Consider the following 17761-nt stretch of genomic DNA (forward strand, 5'->3'; position numbering starts at 1 on the left):
ACAGCTCAGCATTCAACACCATAGTGCCCTCCAAGCTCATCACTAAGCTAAGGTTCCTGGGACTGAATACCTCCCTCTGCAACTGGATCCTGGACTACCTGACGGGCCGACACCCATACTTATTTTCCACCATAATTTGCAAATAAATTCATAAAAAATCCTACAATGTGATTTTCTGGATTTTTTCTCTCATTTTGTCTGTAAAAAGTAGTTGAAGTGTACCTATGATGAAAATTACAGGCCTCTCTCATCTTTTTAAGTGGGAGAACTTGCACAATTGGTGGCTGACTAAATACTTTTTTGCCCCACTGTATAATAGGCGAACAAAATCAAGCCAAGGTAAAAATCTGTCATTCTGCCCATGAGCAAGACAATTAACCCACTGTTCCCCGGTTTCGGAAGATGTGGATGTTGATTAAGGCAACCCCCGCACCTATCTGATTCAGAGGGGTAGGGTTAAATGCGGAAGACACATTTCAGTTGAATACATTCAGTTGGACAACTGACTATCACCCCTTTCCCCCATAGAGCCTGCACTGACCTGCACACGCACACTCTCTGTCTTTCTCTCTCTCCGACACACATACACACGACTCAAGTCCTCTTCTACTGCTTCTTAATGACAGCACAACATATTCTGATTCAGAAAATTCCTCAGAATTGATTTATTCAAATTACGTTTAGAGTTTTGCCTAAGTGATCCCCTGCCGTGCCGACTGTGTGTGCTGTGTGTGTGTGCATAGTGTGTGTTCTGCTCTCCGAGAGGGTGATGGATCATAGAGACGTGAGCGAGCGCCTGGAGATCACCGTGGTGACAGCAAGTCTCGGAGGAGACAGGGAAATTAACCTGTCACATAAATCTGGAGGGGGCCTGGACAGTTGACAGCACTCCACTACTCCCAAATCAGACAGAGCAAGACTGATACCCCGTAACACAGAGGAGAGGAGGACATGAGGAGAGGAGGAAGATATATGGGGCCATATCAAGGGCCCTGTACAAAGAGAAGGAAGAAAAAGACATGTGGCTTAACATAAGGAAAACACTAAAGGAGAGTGACAGGAGCCAATGAAAAGCAGAGAGAGGGAGATTGAGAACGACAGAAAGATAGAGGTTGACTCAGTCCTAGCCCCAGACTGAATGTGTCTGAGCTGAGATGCAGTGTTCCACCAGGTCAGTCCAGGGAGAGTCATGTCAGAGTGAATGAAAGTATATGACCTCACATTAACCTGTCTAGCGGCTAGACAACAGTATCAATTTCACTACTCAGCAGTCTAGTGTAGCCCTCTCAGTCACCTTCCACACCACAGGGTATCCCTTGCACAACAGACAGATGAATCTTAAAAAGTTGCTGATGTAGTGTGTGTGTGTGTGCGCGCACTTGTTTTCCAACCTTATTTTAAGGTCCTATCTTTTTTTTGTTTGAATGCTATTTTAAGGTTAAGGGATAGGTTTAGGGTTAGGGAAAATAAAATTGTTAAATTGCAAAAAAATGAAAACACAGCTGTGTGTGTGTGTGTGTGTGTGTGGTGTGGTGTGTGTGGTGTGTGGTGTGTGTGTGTGAGAGAGAGAGAGAGAGAGAGAGGTGTGCATGGGCTGTAGTCATAATCTTAGTTTTCTCTGCTAGCTGAGAGGACCTGGCAGGGCTCCGGAGGGAGGGCAGAGTGTGTTTATGTAACCCCACCTCACTCACTCTACCCCTCCTCCTAGACTCTCATCCCCTCCTCCTAGACTCTCATCCCCTGCCTCCTCGACTCTCATCCCCTGCCTCCTCGACTCTCATCCCCTGCCTCCTCGACTCTCATCCCCTGCCTCCTCGACTCTCATCCCCTGCCTCCTCGACTCTCATCCCCTGCCTCCTCGACTCTCATCCCCTGCCTCCTCGACTCTCATCCCCTGCCTCCTCGACTCTCATCCCCTGCCTCCTCGACTCTCATCCCCTGCCTCCTCGACTCTCATCCCCTGCCTCCTCGACTCTCATCCCCTGCCTCCTCGACTCTCATCCCCTGCCTCCTCGACTCTCATCCCCTGCCTCCTCGACTCTCATCCCCTGCCTCCTCGACTCTCATCCCCTGCCTCCTCGACTCTCATCCCCTGCCTCCTCGACTCTCATCCCCTGCCTCCTCGACTCTCATCCCCTGCCTCCTCGACTCTCATCCCCTGCCTCCTCGACTCTCATCCCCTGCCTCCTCGACTCTCATCCCCTGCCTCCTCGACTCTCATCCCCTGCCTCCTCGACTCTCATCCCCTGCCTCCTCGACTCTCATCCCCTGCCTCCTCGACTCTCATCCCCTGCCAACCTCGACTCTCATCCCCTGCCTCCTCGACTCTCATCCCCTGCCTCCTCGACTCTCATCCCCTGCCTCCATGTCCTCATCCCTCAGTCCCTGCAGCCCAAGTCTTTACAGATGTATGCCTCACGTGCCAACTTCTAATCTCAACACACTAAGGAGAGAAGTAAAGAGGAATGTGCTGGAGCAGAGTAGATGAGAGTGGGTAGGGAAGGGATGGGATAGGATGGGAGGAGAGTGGAGTGGAGGAAATGTCAGTTTATCTTGTTGACTCGACTCCTGACTGACAGCTGTAGGAGATAAGAGGACTGGAGAGAGACCAGTCTGAAGAGTATCTCTGTCTGATCTGATGAGATGTACTCTGTACTCCAGGCCCGAGAGGACAACAGACGAATGGTCACATTCAAATCAATGGGATATGAGCTGCCCTTAAGGGGGACTACAAACATTTCTTAAAGTCCTTGGTTTGTACAAATAGTAGAGACAAATGGAGATCCAATTCTTAAAGCTTGAGGATTTGAGGTCGGGTAATTCAAGTACCTTCAGCTTCGTAGTACTGGGTTCTTTTTTTTATTTTACTTTAGTGACAAAGCTGTTTAACCAACAGTAAAAGAAGATAATGACTGAGCCATTTATGTGTGTTAAACCCAACTCAAAACAGAAGAGGACCTAGAGGCTGTGACAAACAGACACAGGGAAATAAAACCATTGTTCTTGTTCATTTTCCCCTTGTGGATTCTACCATTCTGGCCTGAACTCTGGGCTGTAGTGTAAGAAAGCCATTAAGCTTACATCACTTTGGTATTTTTTACACTAAAACTTTCATTGACTTTTTTTGGCAGCACAACTTCCACTAAGTGCTGAGATGGCAGCCCTGCTTTTTAAATTAAATTAATCCAACATTAGATATTAGCCCCAATCTTGTTCCCTGTCCAACCCAAATGAACACGTTTTGAACGCATTAAAATGGCAGGGAACACTTTTAATCCCATAATCACAGTTCTCAGCATCAATAGGGCTGCATCAATCATGTTCTCATGTGTTTTACCCTGTCAGTGTGCATCCGCATATATACGCTGCCAGTCAGATCATCCGGAAATAAATGTGATGTGGAGAATGGAATTTGTGATTCTATCGAGATCATAATCATTGAAGAGAGATTTGTCTGAACATTCATCTTATGACAGCTGACCTGTAATCACAGTCAAGTACAAATGTAGAGCCCCTGTAATGTCTTTATAGGTTGACCAGATCAAGCCCAGATCTTCTGACAATAAAACATGGCTTTATGGTAGAGCGCCATAGGGAACCCTACTGTCTAAAATAGTGCTCCTGGGTGGTAGCAGCAAGGCAGGCAAAACAAATAGGGACAAGGAGTGAATCAATTTGAGATGAGAGTGTTCACTGGGCAGTGACCAATGCGTGTGTTAGTGTTTTTGTGTCTTCCTGTAAGTGTTTGAGCGAGAGAGGGGGTAAAAAGACAGAGTGAGATATCTGAACTCTATCACACATTACAGCAATTAGTTAACTACATGTAGTGTAAACCCTCCTCTCCCCATGGTAAACTGTACACACGACCACTGAACTAGAAACAGCTCTCCAAACAAGCCACTGGCAAGCCCACCACCTTAACCCCTCACCTGCTGACACACTGCCAACACAGAACACATCCACAGCCACATAGATCTAAATCCACAGATCTAATTATCCAGCAAGGCAAAACAAGCTGAGACCAAACTGACATTCAGATCAACTATGTTCTACTATACATTCACAGTATTGCTGGGCATTTGAAGTATGCTGAGTGTGCATACGTGAAGGGGTTCAATTAAAAACAGGTGTTCCCTGAAGAACCTAGAAACAGAACGTTTTAAGAAATATCCGGGTGTCTTTCTTGGCTCAGGAAAATGTAATAACAGTCCCAACTAAAACAAAAGAACCAGTCAGCCTGTCTGTTGGTGTGATGATAAAACAAATCATTACAGACAGACGTACTGAATGGGAGAAGCACATCTAAGGGCGCTATTGTTATAGTGTGTGTGTGTGTGTGTGTGTGTGTGTGTGTGTGTGTGTGTGTGTGTGTGTGTGTGTGTGTGTGTGCAAAAAAACTATGTAAAACACATCGTGTTGATTTCCATCCAGTCCCTCCCACTGTGGAATCCACTCAAATCAAAGTTAGCCCTTCACACCCACAAAGATACTTCTCTAATTGCACCTATTTATCGGTTCTGGAGTGTTTATGGCACTCTGCATAAAATGCCTGATTCCAATTGTGTGTTGAGGGTGTCATGGCCACAGAGGTATACCGCTGTTAAGTGCCAGTAATGGTCTGACTATGTTATTCAACTGACAGCTCGGCTGTAGCATAACTGCCTAATAGCCTGCAGCACAATAACATACAGTAGCTGATAAATTAGTCAACAAGTCACAATGGACAACGTGAATATTGGGAGTATTCTGGCTTATTTATGGTTCCCGAGTTAGTCAACCATCAGGATATTGCCTCTCCCGTTTGTCACGAGGAACTCCAGACTTCTGCAGCACAGCAGTCACTTATTTTCATTTTATTTAGCAGAATATCCAATCCAATTATGAGCCACAGTAAAGTGAGCGATTGTGCAGAAGTTAGAGGAGAGGGAGGGCGTACAGGGGAGTTTAGCTGGCCAGATAGATAGGCAGAACCGCACTAGGCACTCCTCTCAGGCCGTGGAGCACATTACCCCTGTGACAAATGGAGTAGGCAGGTAGCAGTCGTCCCATAGTCCTGATACGGAACCCATAGACCCAGAGGATAGAGCCCATTAAGCCCACAGTACAGCACTGCAGTAATACTCAACTACTACTGTGGGTCTCAGACCGGCCTCAGAGGACTGGTTCAAGGAAACTAAACTATGGGACTGATAGAGTGGAGGTAGTTAAGTACTTACAGATGTACTGTAGTAATTGTACAGTTCCAGTAATCTGTATAGTACACATGCTACTGGTGATGACATCACTACAGCCACACCTTGAACGTTAAGATGGAACACAATACTGGCAGGACTGTTGGAAGTAGTCAGTCAGGTTTCTCTTCTGCAACAACTGCCTCCATCCTGACTCGTGTGCTCAAGGCCCTGAAACTGTACCGCAGAGTGACTGACGACCTGCAGAACCAACTGAAGACAGAAATATGTGATGCTGTCATTTGCATGTTTCAGGCTTTTGGATTTTGATAATAAAGACTAGCAGGTTTTTATCCAGACCAGATGCAGGCCACTTCATGGAAACTTTGGCACAAGAACTATTGTTAATGTGGTGTGTACTGATCCACGACACAGGCACCGTGGATCACTTAGACTGCTGAATGGAAACATTTAATGGTTTAATATAAATACAAAAGAGATGTTTTGAAATGTTCCAGACTACAAAAACAAAGGGGATTTATTGCCATATCCTGGCTATAGAAACAAAGCCTAGTTTCACTAGAACGTCACAGAGGAGGTTTGCAGAAGGTGGTCCATACAGAACAGCAGTTAAATAAACAGTGGAATCACACTACACCTCAATTCTCCTTCCCCACAGTTCACATTTCCTCATAACGGTGCCCCTGAAAAAGGCCACTCTCTCAGAAACGTAAATAAAAATGTGTTCTAGCTTAAGTTTTCTTCATCAGAGACTGAGAGCATGGGGATATATGCCATCACATCAAGACATATGGCCTCAATTTCAGGCTACATTCAAAAGGCAAAGCGTAGCTATGCATGCCAATGCAATAATGGCATGTTCTCTGCTTTCCAAAAAATACAACTACAATGACCAATGATTCCCCCCTCCTCCCCATCTTAATTTAGTGCAGTGAGAATAAGGCCTAGTCCCAGGCCAGTAGAACATTGCCATGCAGGTCTTAATGTCACTAATCAGTCAGCACAGCCTGCAGTGGCCCATCAGCACTACTCACAAACAGATCTATGCTAACAATGTTGCCTGGGGGCAGCACTGGGGTAAAGAGGTAATCTGAAAACATGAATGATGATATGGCTAACTTCACTGTCGCAAATGTAGTTAATTTTCTCTCTATTGTACTGTAGAATGGTTATTTTAATTAGTATGTCTGACTCAATGGCAACACAATACTATCTCTATCAAAGTCTATTATCATAAAGTGTCTCTGGGTAGACCAGGAAACCTGCCGGTGTGAACAACGGCATCATTTGCAATTAAGGCGACAGTAATAACGGTGTTGGCGATAACATTCTCCATTACAGCGAGGCCAGAGGAATCTGTCACCAGATAACCTCACTGTGATTGGTAGCTTTAATCAAGGGACCAAATGTCTGTGTTCCAATCTCATTATGAACAAGGCCAGAAGGGAACAGGCTATTGTATTAGCTTCAAAGTCTCACTCTGCCTGGGGCTCGCTCTGCTAGCATAGCATAGCGCAGTCTGCCTTCTGTGCTTAGTGTCTGTCTGCAGTGGTCTGCTCAGAGCCAGCCTGTTTGTAAATACTGCGGAAAGAAAACAACATGCAGTAGTAGACAATAACAAATAGCTCTCTTTCTTCTCATCATACCCCACTGCCCAGAGTTAGGGAAAGTGATTTTATGCTGGGGCAATATAAAATCTCTCAGCATATTGCTAGTAGAGGCCTTTAGCAGTTTGTTGACGCAAGCACTAAACCTGTTTCTGCCAGCCCATAGGAGCTAGATGAATCAGGTCCCTGCCTGGCATTATAAAAACACCCAGCTGCCTCTCCACTCCTCACTGACTACCTCATAAAGCAACCTACCAGCCAGAGACACAAGTCTCCACTGTCCTAATACACCCTATATATACAGGACTGATGGAGCACTTAGAAGAAAAGTGAGACAAGAAAAGGGTTAGGGTTGATATCGACGGTAATAGAAAATGTAACTATCTGCAAAAACTATTGTTGTGGCCCACAGGTACAGTAGGGCCTGAGTTGACTGCCTCAGAGAGAGAGAGATTTAAGCGCAAAGAAGAACAATTCAGAATCGATAGAGGGGGAGCTCTTAACTCAGAGCACAAAGTTTAAATAGTTGATTGAGCGGAGATAAAAGATTCAGCGTTCTGCAATGTTTCTTTAGAGCATTGATTTCTCACTGTTTGTGTCCGCCCTGCCCACCGGCTCAGTAATCCCGTTACCCCTCTCTAGGTCTGTCCCTGTGCTGCTTTATGTTGATGAACTGATTCTCCCCTGCCTCAGACGCCCTTATAGAGCTCACAATGCCCCTATTGACTACAGCGATGCTACTGGACCACTACTGTTCAAATTGTGGTCAACATATTTTACAATACCCATCAAGATGTTTACAGACAATATAGCCTAGTTTATCTGGGAGTTTTTGTCTGTGCATATAGGGATCTCCTGAATGACAAAAAGCACTGTTAAAATAAAATTGACCAACATGAACATCACATGATGTTGATTCACACAACATCATTGGTGAGGACAGCCAGCCTGCCTTTCAACCAACCTTGGGACTTGGCACAAGCTCACAACAACATGACTGGCCAGTGATTTCCACCATGCCCTTCTGACCTCTGGTGAGGCATTAATTCTAAAACAAAGTATTACTTTCTCCACCGGCCCAAATCAGTGTTATTACTGGCCCTCAAACAAGACTTTATCCACCGGCCCAACGCAGTGTTATTACTGGCTCTCAAACAAGACTTTCTCCACCGGCCCAAATCAGTGTTATTACTGGCTCTCAAACAAGACTTTCTCCACCGGCCCAAATCAGTGTTATTACTGGCTCTCAAACAAGACTTTCTCCACCGGCCCAAATCAGTGTTATTACTGGCTCTCAAACAAGACTTTCTCCACCGGCCCAAATCAGTGTTATTACTGGCTCTCAAACAAGACTTTATCCACCGGCCCAACGCAGTGTTATCACTGGCTCTCAAACAAGAATTTCTCCACCGGCCCAAATCAGTGTTATTACTGGCTCTCAAACAATACTTTATCCACCGGCCCAACGCAGTGTTATTACTGGCTCTCAAACAATACTTTATCCACCGGCCCAACGCAGTGTTAACACTGGCTCAAACAAGACTTTATCCAACGGCCCAACACAGTGGTATTACTGGTCCTCAAACTAGACTTTATCCACCGGCCCAACGCAGTGTTATTACTGGTCCTCAAACAAGACTTTATCCACCGGACCAACGCAGTGCTATTACTGGCTCTCAAACAAGACTTTCTCCACCGGCCCGACGCAGTATTATCACTGGCTCAAACAAGACTTTATCCACCGGCCCGACGCAGTATTATCACTGGCTCAAACAAGACTTTATCCACCGGCCCAACGCAGTGGTATTACTGGTCCTCAAACTAGACTTTATCCACCGGCCCAACGCAGTGTTATCACTGGCTCAAACAAGACTTTATCCACCGGCCCAACGCAGTGTTATTACTGGCCCTCAAACAATACTTTCTCCACCGGCCCGACGCAGTGTTATCACTGGCTCAAACAAGACTTCATCCACCGGCCCAACACAGTGTTATTACTGGTCCTCAAACAAGACTTTATCCACCGGCCCAACGCAGTGTTATTACTGGCTCTCAAACAAGAATTTCTCCACCGGCCCAACGCAGTGTTATTACTGGCCCTCAAACAAGACTTTATCCACCAGCCCAACGCAGTGTTATCACCTGCTCTCAAACAAGACGTTCTCCCATCCCAGACGACTGAAGGTGTTTTTAATCTTACCCAATGAACAAAGCTCAATAAAAAGGAACAATACACCATTTGGATCAAGTTCTGATCTCTGATATCAAAAATATCACATCATTGTGTAGAAAAAAGGAAAACACACAGAACATCTACCTAAATGCAGCATATATATAATCATATATCTAATCATATGTCTAATACTGCTATGTGAGCAGTAGATGAGGCCTAACAAACACGGCATTACACTAATGGCCCCAAAAGATGAAGGAGGAAGTGGCTTCCTGACCATTCCCAGCAGAGATAAACAAGGAAACCTAAATATCCTACTGGAGGAGGGCACTGCAGGAAAGGACAGGAGAGAACAGGGCAGGACTACCAAACAGACTGGTAGCAGCTGGGAATAAGAATAATTAAGTCTTAAACAGATAATTCAATAATATTGGGTCAGTTAGAAAACTACAGTGAGTAAAAACAGATATGCTATTAAATAAGCAGAGTAAATTGTTCCGGATTAAATGCACAATTTCAGTTTGGTTCACAACCACAACCCTTCCTCAAACACATGTTGATTTCCTTTGGGACTTCCAGACTCACCAGCAGTAATAGATGAGTGAAGTTCCAGAACACTGCACATACAGTAACATAACCTACTATTAACCCCAGCCCGAATAGAGAGCAACGCACTCTGCTGTTCATTAGCAATCTGTAAATTACCTTAAACGCATGCAGGCCAGGCCAGGGCAGATGAGATGACTGTACTGAGCACTCTCTGTCTCTACCCTGAAGACTGTACTCTACCCTGAAAACTGTACATGCCTCTAATGAGCCTCTTTAATGAGTCATTAAACAAGGGGGACTGGCCTGTAGTCTGATTGCTCCAACTCTCTGATCAATAAGCATGACATTTGCACTCTCACCCAGCTTCTAATTTCAACCAGGGAGATGAGAGGAGAGGGTGTGTGTTCAGTCGAACAGCAGTCCAATGTGGTCGTGTTCTAGTGTAAATACCCCTCTGTGCACCTCAGGGGAGAGATGGAGAGAGCCTGGAGAGATGGAGACAGCTTGGAATAGATGGAGAAGGATTAGAGAGATGGAGAAAGCCTGGAGAGATGGAGACACCTTGGAATAGATGGAGAGGGATTAGAGAGATGGAGAGAGCCTGGAGAGATGGAGACACCTTGGAATAGATGGAGAGGGATTAGAGAGATGGAGAGAGCCTGGAGAGATGGAGACACCTTGGAATAGATGGAGGGCTTAGAGAGATGGAGAGCTTGGAGAGACGGAGAGAGCTTGGAATAGATGGAGAGAGCTTGGAATAGATGGAGAGAGCTTGGAATAGATGGAGAGCTTGGAATAGATGGAGAGAGCTTGGAATAGATGGAGAGCTTGGAATAGATGGAGAGAGCTTGGAATAGATGGAGAGAGCTTGGAATAGATGGAGAGAGCTTGGAAAAGACGAAGAGCTTGGAATAGACGAAGAGCTTGGAATAGACGGAGAAGCTTGGAATAGACGGAGAGCTTGGAATAGACGGAGAGCTTAGAATAGACGGAGAAGCTTGGAATAGACGGAGAAGCTTGGAATAGACGGAGAGCTTGGAATAGACGGAGAGCTTGGAATAGACGGAGAAGCTTGGAATAGACGGAGAGCTTGGAATAGACGGAGAGCTTGGAATAGACGGAGAGCTTGGAATAGAGGAAGAGCTTGGAATAGACGGAGAAGCTTGGAATAGACGGAGAGCTTGGAATAGACGGAGAGCTTGGAGAGATGGAGAGAGCTTGGAATAGACGGAAAGAGCTTGGAATAGACGGAAAGAGCTTGGAATAAATGGAGTGAGCTTGGAGAGATGAAGAGAGCTTGGAGAGATGCCTATTGATTAATATGTTTGTGCTGTGACATCCTTTTCTATAGATTCCCGGGCCGGGTGTGCCTGTGGTGACAGCGTCGTTGCCAAACTTGGGTCTGGCTTTCCTCAGCCATCAATTAAGCCGTGTGACACCTTTAACAAAGCTAACATCAATCCTGCCCCCCTCTCAAGGCTATTATAGCAACCATTGCACTGGAGGCAGTGGCAGGAGGTGGGTCTCCTGGCCACCAGAGGGACCCTGAAGTATTGAGAGACTTCCCATCCAACCCACTTCTTTTTCACACACAAACGCACACCTCATACTGTCCATTGTGTACATGCAGCTGGATATATCCATGACTAAATGCTACCCCCAAATGCTACTAATTCTACCCCTCATGTTACTGCTTTGAACAGACATCTTGACACACTTAAAGAAAATAATGATCTTAGCTTTTCTATCCTCCAGTCAATCACTCTGCTGGGCTCCTCTGCTGTGTAATGGCCCCTTTTCTCCCTGTCTGATAATATGTCTCCATAAAGTGGGATCAATTACACACACAATTACTGCAGCAGGACACACTACATTTCAAGATTACGCCACTGACCTCGCTCTGACCCCAATGAGACAATACAGTGAGTGTCTCTTTGTATACAAAGGGCTGATCATGCTGAGGTTATCCGACACTGATATCACTGTACAAACACAATCCAGCACACAAACCAAACCATATGACAGTTGTTGGTGGTGCTCATGTTTGCGTATGACATGTAGTATACTCTGGAGGTGGACAATACCCTGTCCTGTGCATTAATAAACACAATCCTGACAGGATTCTAACACACCCCACCCGTTTCAGAAAGCTTCCTGGCCTGAATGAAGAAGAAGAAACAGAGCATTTCTTATCAGTTGTATACTTCCTGTCCAGATCTGGCTGTTCTATGTCCACTTTTACTCCTGCACAGCATCACATTCTCCTGTTCCCCTGACTGCACAGCACCGTCCAGGACTCTATTGGGACCACCACGATGGTTCACGCAAGACAGAGAGAAGAGAGGGGGTGGAGAGGAGACGAGAGGAGGCGAGAGGAGGGAACAGCTAGATGAAAAGAGGAAGCAAAATACTGAAGAAATGTAACTATAAGCTCTCGTTTTCTCTCTCCAGCATGGGAGGCAGGATGAAATGGCCGCTGCATTCGTCATCACAATCTTTCATATTCCTGTGACAAAAACAACTGGTGAAGCCACACCTGACTCCAAACTTCCCTAGAAACCAGTCAAATTCAAACACGGTAATTAGCCTATGGAAAGAGCCATGGCATATGAGTAGCAGTAAAGCTCCTTATACACATTACAGTCTACAATTTACTTATATAATACAAATACTAGCGTACTGTACTTTAGGCATGAAACTGCAAGAACTACTTAAATTGTTCTTGTTCAGTTGAGACCATTCTTCAGGCTTACCTTCAGGAGCTCTTTGGTTTATGTGTGTTTTATGGGTTGGTGGGAATTTAGAGATGTGATTCCCTCGTCCTCTCGGCTTCCTAATCTAGCATGACTGAACCTGTATGTGACTCCTTCAGTTTCTGCCTGAGAACATGGACACACACACACCTGACACTGTCACAATGGGAAGGGCAGGTGCTTGCATGATATGATCACCTCCCTCAAAGAGTCACAACAAAGAGCAAAATACTCCCATTGGTTGCATGATTCATTCACTTCATGGTGGTCCATTGCAGAACTGAGAACAATTCTTTCAACATTTTCACTGATCTAAGTTTGTCAATAACTATGAAATGTACCGCTGCAGAATTGATAAATATTGCCAGTGACAGAGGACACCTCCTATCCTGTCTGTCAGGCCATCCTCCAAAAGTCATGCAGAGTTTTTTGACTAGCTATTTGTAAAGTACTATAAAAGAGCGGGCACATAAACACACACCCAGTTGAACAGAAACCAAAGCTGTGCGGCTGCCCAGACGAGGCTGAAACTGGCTGCATTGGTGGATGATGACATCAGACAACCCACATTCCTCTAGAGCAGGTTCAAGCACATTTATCCTCTCTCCCCCTCTCTCATTGGCTAGATCAAAGATCATTCTCAAACATCACAGCCTGCTTCCCATTTAGGCTTGGACTTGTCTCATAGACAAAATTCAGTTATGGTTTGTTTGATGCCGTCTCCAATATTGACAGAGCATGACGTACAGCATGACGTAAACAAAGCATAGCTTACAGTACAGTTTTCTATGGAGACTGAATACCAAGAGTTTGCATTCTTCGAATGGGGATTAAAATCAATTCTGTAATGAAGGCAAAGCTTTTAGTCAAGTCAGAGCCAGAAGAAAATGGCAGAGAGAAATGTCAGTCTTGCATTGTCAGCAGTAAATCAGAGAGACAGAGCGAGAGAAAAGAGAGAGATGAGACGAAGGGAGGAGAGAGAGAAGGGAGGATAGAGAGAGAAGGGAGGAGAGAGAGACAAAGGGAGGGAGAGAGAGAGAGAGAGAGAGAGAGAGAAAAGGGAGGAAAGAGAGAGAGAGAGAGAGAGAGAGAAAAGGGAGGAAGAGAGAGAGAGAGAGAGCGAAAAGGGAGGAGAGAGAGAGAGAGAGAGAGAGAAAAGGGAGGAGAGAGGGAGAAAGGGTGGAGAGAGAGAGAGAGAGAGAGAAAAGGGAGGAGAGAGAGAAAAGGGGGGAGAGAGAGAGAGAGAGAGAGAGAGAGAGAGAAGGGAGGATAGAGAGAGAAAAGGGGGAAGAGAGAGAGCGAGAGAGAGAGAGATAGAAAGGGAGGAGAGAGAGAGGGAGAGAGAAAAGGGAGGAGAGAGAGAGAAAGGGAGGAAAGAGAGAGAGAGAGAGAGCCACAGAACTTCTAGCCAGATCCTAGAAGGGAGAGAAGGGAGGATAGAGAGAGAAAAGGGGGAAGAGAGAGAGAGCGAGAGAGAGAGAGAGAGAGAGAGAGAGAGAGAGAGAGAGAGAGAGAGAGAGAGAGAGAGAGAGAGAGAGAGAGAGAGAGAGAGAGAGAGAGAGAGAGAGAGAGAGAGAGAAAAGGGAGGAAAGAGAGAGAGAGAGAGAGCCACAGACCTTCTAGCCAGATCCTACACTACATACTCCTCAGTAGAGGTCTTCATGGGCCCAGCCAAACCTGAATAACCGCGATCCCTGAGCAGGTCCGGATCCAGAATACTAATCCGTCCCTCAGCTCTCGGTCAGCTCATGTTTGATTGTCATTGGGTCTCGGGTCTATGTAATTACAGCTGATAGACCCAAGTGGACCCGACCATGGCTATAGCCTAGAACATATTTATGTTACGGTAATAAGGTGAATTTATTATCTTCTAGACAGCCAAGCCAACATAACCTATTTGTTAACTAGAAGAGCAACTTGGCTGATGAACATAACGTTTGTGTCACTCTGTTCAAAACGGGTCTCGTCTAGACCCGGGCCTGTTAGGGTACGGGTCGGATCTCGGTTGGGTTGTCCTCGGGTATATTCGGGTTCGGCTGAGATTGTTGTCGGGTCCGAAACCCATTTTCTTTTTTAAATGACCGGTCCATTCGGGCCCGGGTCTGATTGTTATCTGTCTGTTCAGGTCCAGGTTGAGCGGGAAAAACTCCACTTCTCAGCACACTTCTCTGCTCCCTCACACACTGCATACTGTCCCGTTGTCAAGTCACGGTCTTCCACAGTGGTGCATCACACAAACAACACCTTTCATAAAGAAAGCCGAGTCAGAGCCGGTCTAGGTCCAGGGGCAAGAATGTAAATTTAAAGCACATTTTGTGATTAAGGCAGGGAGGGCATAGCGTTTTCATTAACATACTTTTACATGAACATGCTAGTGAGGCTGAGGGGATCGGAGGGGATCTGAGGAGGGGATCTGAGGAGGGGATCTGAGGGGATCTGAGGAGGGGATCTGAGGAGGGGATCTGAGGAGGGGATCTGAGGAGGGGATCTGAGGAGGGGATCTGAGGGGATCGGAGGGGATCCAGGAAGCTGCTGCTATGCCAGTTACAGTAAAGAATCCATCCAGGTCTGAGATGGGAGCTGAAAGTAAACTGTATGAACTAAGCTATGAAAAATATACCCAAAACAGACAGCGCCACAAATGGAAGTCACTCACCCAAAACAAACAAACATCACCAAGACTTCACTATTCATGACAACTCTGCTAAACCTGAACTGGTAGCAGAAATGAATCGTGAATCACTAAAAACTAGATTGTCTGTAAAACCTCACTCCCACTCTGGTTCTCTGCATTGCAGGCCTAATAAACAGTCTCAGAGCTGGGCATTAACACGAACTCTGAGAATGAGAGTGTTCTGAACCTGAAAACGTCAAGTTGTTGATGTTGCTGTTCAGCTCTAGACAATTGGCCTGCGGGTAGAAACATATTTCGACATTATTTTATCAAACAAGAGAAGTTATTGATTCTCTTGTGCTGTTAAATAACTTTAAAAAGCTCTCACTGCTCTCTCCAAACAAAAAGGATGTAAAAAATAGAATTTGCTCGCTAGTTTTACAACAAGGAAAACAGATCAGAAATTATGAACTTAAAAAGCCTGAAAGTTATTAGGATGCAGAGGAAAGAGTAGAGTTGGGTATGGTGGTTCTAAAGGAGAGCGATATGTAGAGGTGTCAGCATGCTTTAGTTGAAAGAATGAGTGTGCTCACATACTCCCTTAATTTGCAGATTTTGCCGAGGAGATCTTAGCTGCGCAATATTTACATCTGACTCGGATGTTTGGTGCAGTATTTCTCAAGTGAAGGATGTGTCGTCTCTCGTTAAATGACAACAGGCACGTCATTGTAGAATCCCTATGGTGATCAATAGCCGACGAGGGGGGCGTAGACTTCGGCTACAAACTTTGGCGTGCCTCACATTGTGTGCCTGAACAGCCCAAAAAAAGTATTGCCTAAGTCCAAAACATACAAAATGTTGTAATAATATATGCAAGAACTGTTCCAAACTGTTTCGGCTGGGAAGCATGTGGACGCCTTCGTAAGTAAGGAGCAGAGAGGAGGGAGATGGAGGAGTACAGTGGCCTTCTGTCGTTAATGTCAGTGGTTTTTCTACTCCTTGCCAAACGGTGGGAGGGAGCAATTATGCAGATGACGTGCTGCAGCCGAGGATGCACTGCATCAATCACACCGCACAGCAAGCCAGCAGGACCGCAAACACACACACATGCGCACCAGTGCTGGGGTCAATTCAAATTGAAAAAAAAAGAGTATCTATTTTCAATGACCTCTCAATAAACTGAGAATTAGAAAGTTTATCCTTTCCTTAAAAATGTTTATCACTTCCTGACTTGACTGCCTTCAATTCGATTTTACCCCAGCCCTGACACACACACATTCGTTGGACATACACATTGTTGGATACGACATTTTGAACATTGAGATGTTAAATAAATGATAGAGAAGAAGCATAGAATATCTGTGGAAAGACAGATAACTGTGGAATGTGTTGAAATGTGTTGGGGGACGGGAGCAGAGCACCATGTTGAAACAGGAAAGACAGATGGACATCTGTGGATGAGGTGAAGGAGGGGTTGAGGTCAGGAGGTGAGGACAGGTCACCTGAGTAATAAGGGTTTGGTATCTTGTTACACTTTTCCTGTTAAACCATAAGATATAAGGATTGGAGAGAAGGAGGAGTGTCTTAAGTGGGATATATATATACACTGCTCAAAAAAATAAAGGGAACACTAAAATAACACATCCTAGATCTGAATGAATGAAATATTCTTATTAAATACATTTTTTTTTTACATAGTTGAATGTGCTGACAACAAAATCACACAAAACATTTCAATGGAAATCAAATTTATCAACCCATGGAGGTCTGGATTTGGAGTCACACTCAAAATTAAAGTGGAAAACCACACTACAGGCTGATCCAACTTTGATGGAATGTCCTTAAAACAAGTCAAAATGAGTAGTGTGTGTGACCTAGTGTGTGTGACCTGTGGTCTCCTGAGGGATCTCCTCCCAGACCTGGACTAAAGCATCCGCCAACTCCTGGACAGTCTGTGGATGGAGCGAGACATGATGTCCCAGATGTGCTCAATTGGATTCAGGTCTGGGGAACGGGTGGGCCAGTCCATAGCATCAATGCCTTCCTCTTGCAGGAACTGCTGACACACTCCAGCCACATGAGGTCTAGCATGGTTTTGCATTAGGAGGAACCCAGGGCCAACCGCACCAGCATATGGTCTCACAAGGGGTCTGAGGATCTCATCTCGGTACCTAATGGCAGTCAGGCTACCTCTGGCAAATGCTAAACGTCCTGCATGGTGTTGGGCTGTAAGCACAACCCCCACCTGTGGACGTCGGGCCCTCATACCACCCTCATGGAGTCTGTTTCTGACCGTTTGAGCAGACACATGCACATTTGTGGCCTGCTGGAAGTCATTTTGCAGGGCTCTGGCAGTGCTCCTCCTTGCGCAAAGGCGGAGGTAGCGGTCCTGCTGCTGGGTTGTTGCCCTCCTACGTCCTCCTCCACGTCTCCTGATGTACTGGCCTGTCTCCTGGTAGTGCCTCCATGCTCTGGACACTACGCTGACAGACACAGATGTGCCATCCTGGATGAGCTGCACTACCTTAGCCATTTGTGTGGGTTGTAGACTCCGTCTCATGCTACCACTAGAGTGAAAGCACTGCCAGCATTCAAAAGTGACCAAAACATCAGCCAGGAAGCATAGGAACTGAGAAGTGGTCTGTGGTCACCACCTGCAGAACCACTCCTTTATTGGGGGTGTCTTGCTAAATGCCTATAATTTCCACCTGTTGTCTATTCCATTTGCACAACAGCATGTGAAATTTAATGTCAATCAGTGTTGCTTCCTAAATGGACAGTTTGATTTCACAGAAGTGTGATTGACTTGGAGTTACATTGTGTTGTTTAAGTGTTCCCTTTATTTTTTTGAGCAGTGTATATATCTGGATGGG

General features: G+C 45.6%; 1 protein-coding gene across 9 annotated transcripts in view; it reads right to left on the reverse strand.

The window, feature by feature from the left end:
- Positions 1–17761, reverse strand: part of LOC139371215 (membrane-associated guanylate kinase, WW and PDZ domain-containing protein 1-like) — a 173765-nt gene that overhangs the window by 121918 nt on the left and 34086 nt on the right. The window contains exon 1 of one of the 9 annotated variants that reach the window (XM_071111416.1): positions 12275–12356. The exons of 7 other annotated variants lie outside the window; for them this stretch is intronic. The gene's annotated coding sequence lies outside the window, so the exon portion shown is untranslated. Of the gene's footprint in view, positions 1–12274; positions 12357–17761 lie in introns of those variants that run through there. One more of the 9 variants, XM_071111412.1, reaches the window with a different exon arrangement.

The sequence above is a fragment of the Oncorhynchus clarkii genome, chromosome 17 (assembly GCF_045791955.1).
Source record: "Oncorhynchus clarkii lewisi isolate Uvic-CL-2024 chromosome 17, UVic_Ocla_1.0, whole genome shotgun sequence".
In the NCBI taxonomy this organism is placed as follows: Eukaryota; Metazoa; Chordata; class Actinopteri; order Salmoniformes; family Salmonidae; genus Oncorhynchus; species Oncorhynchus clarkii.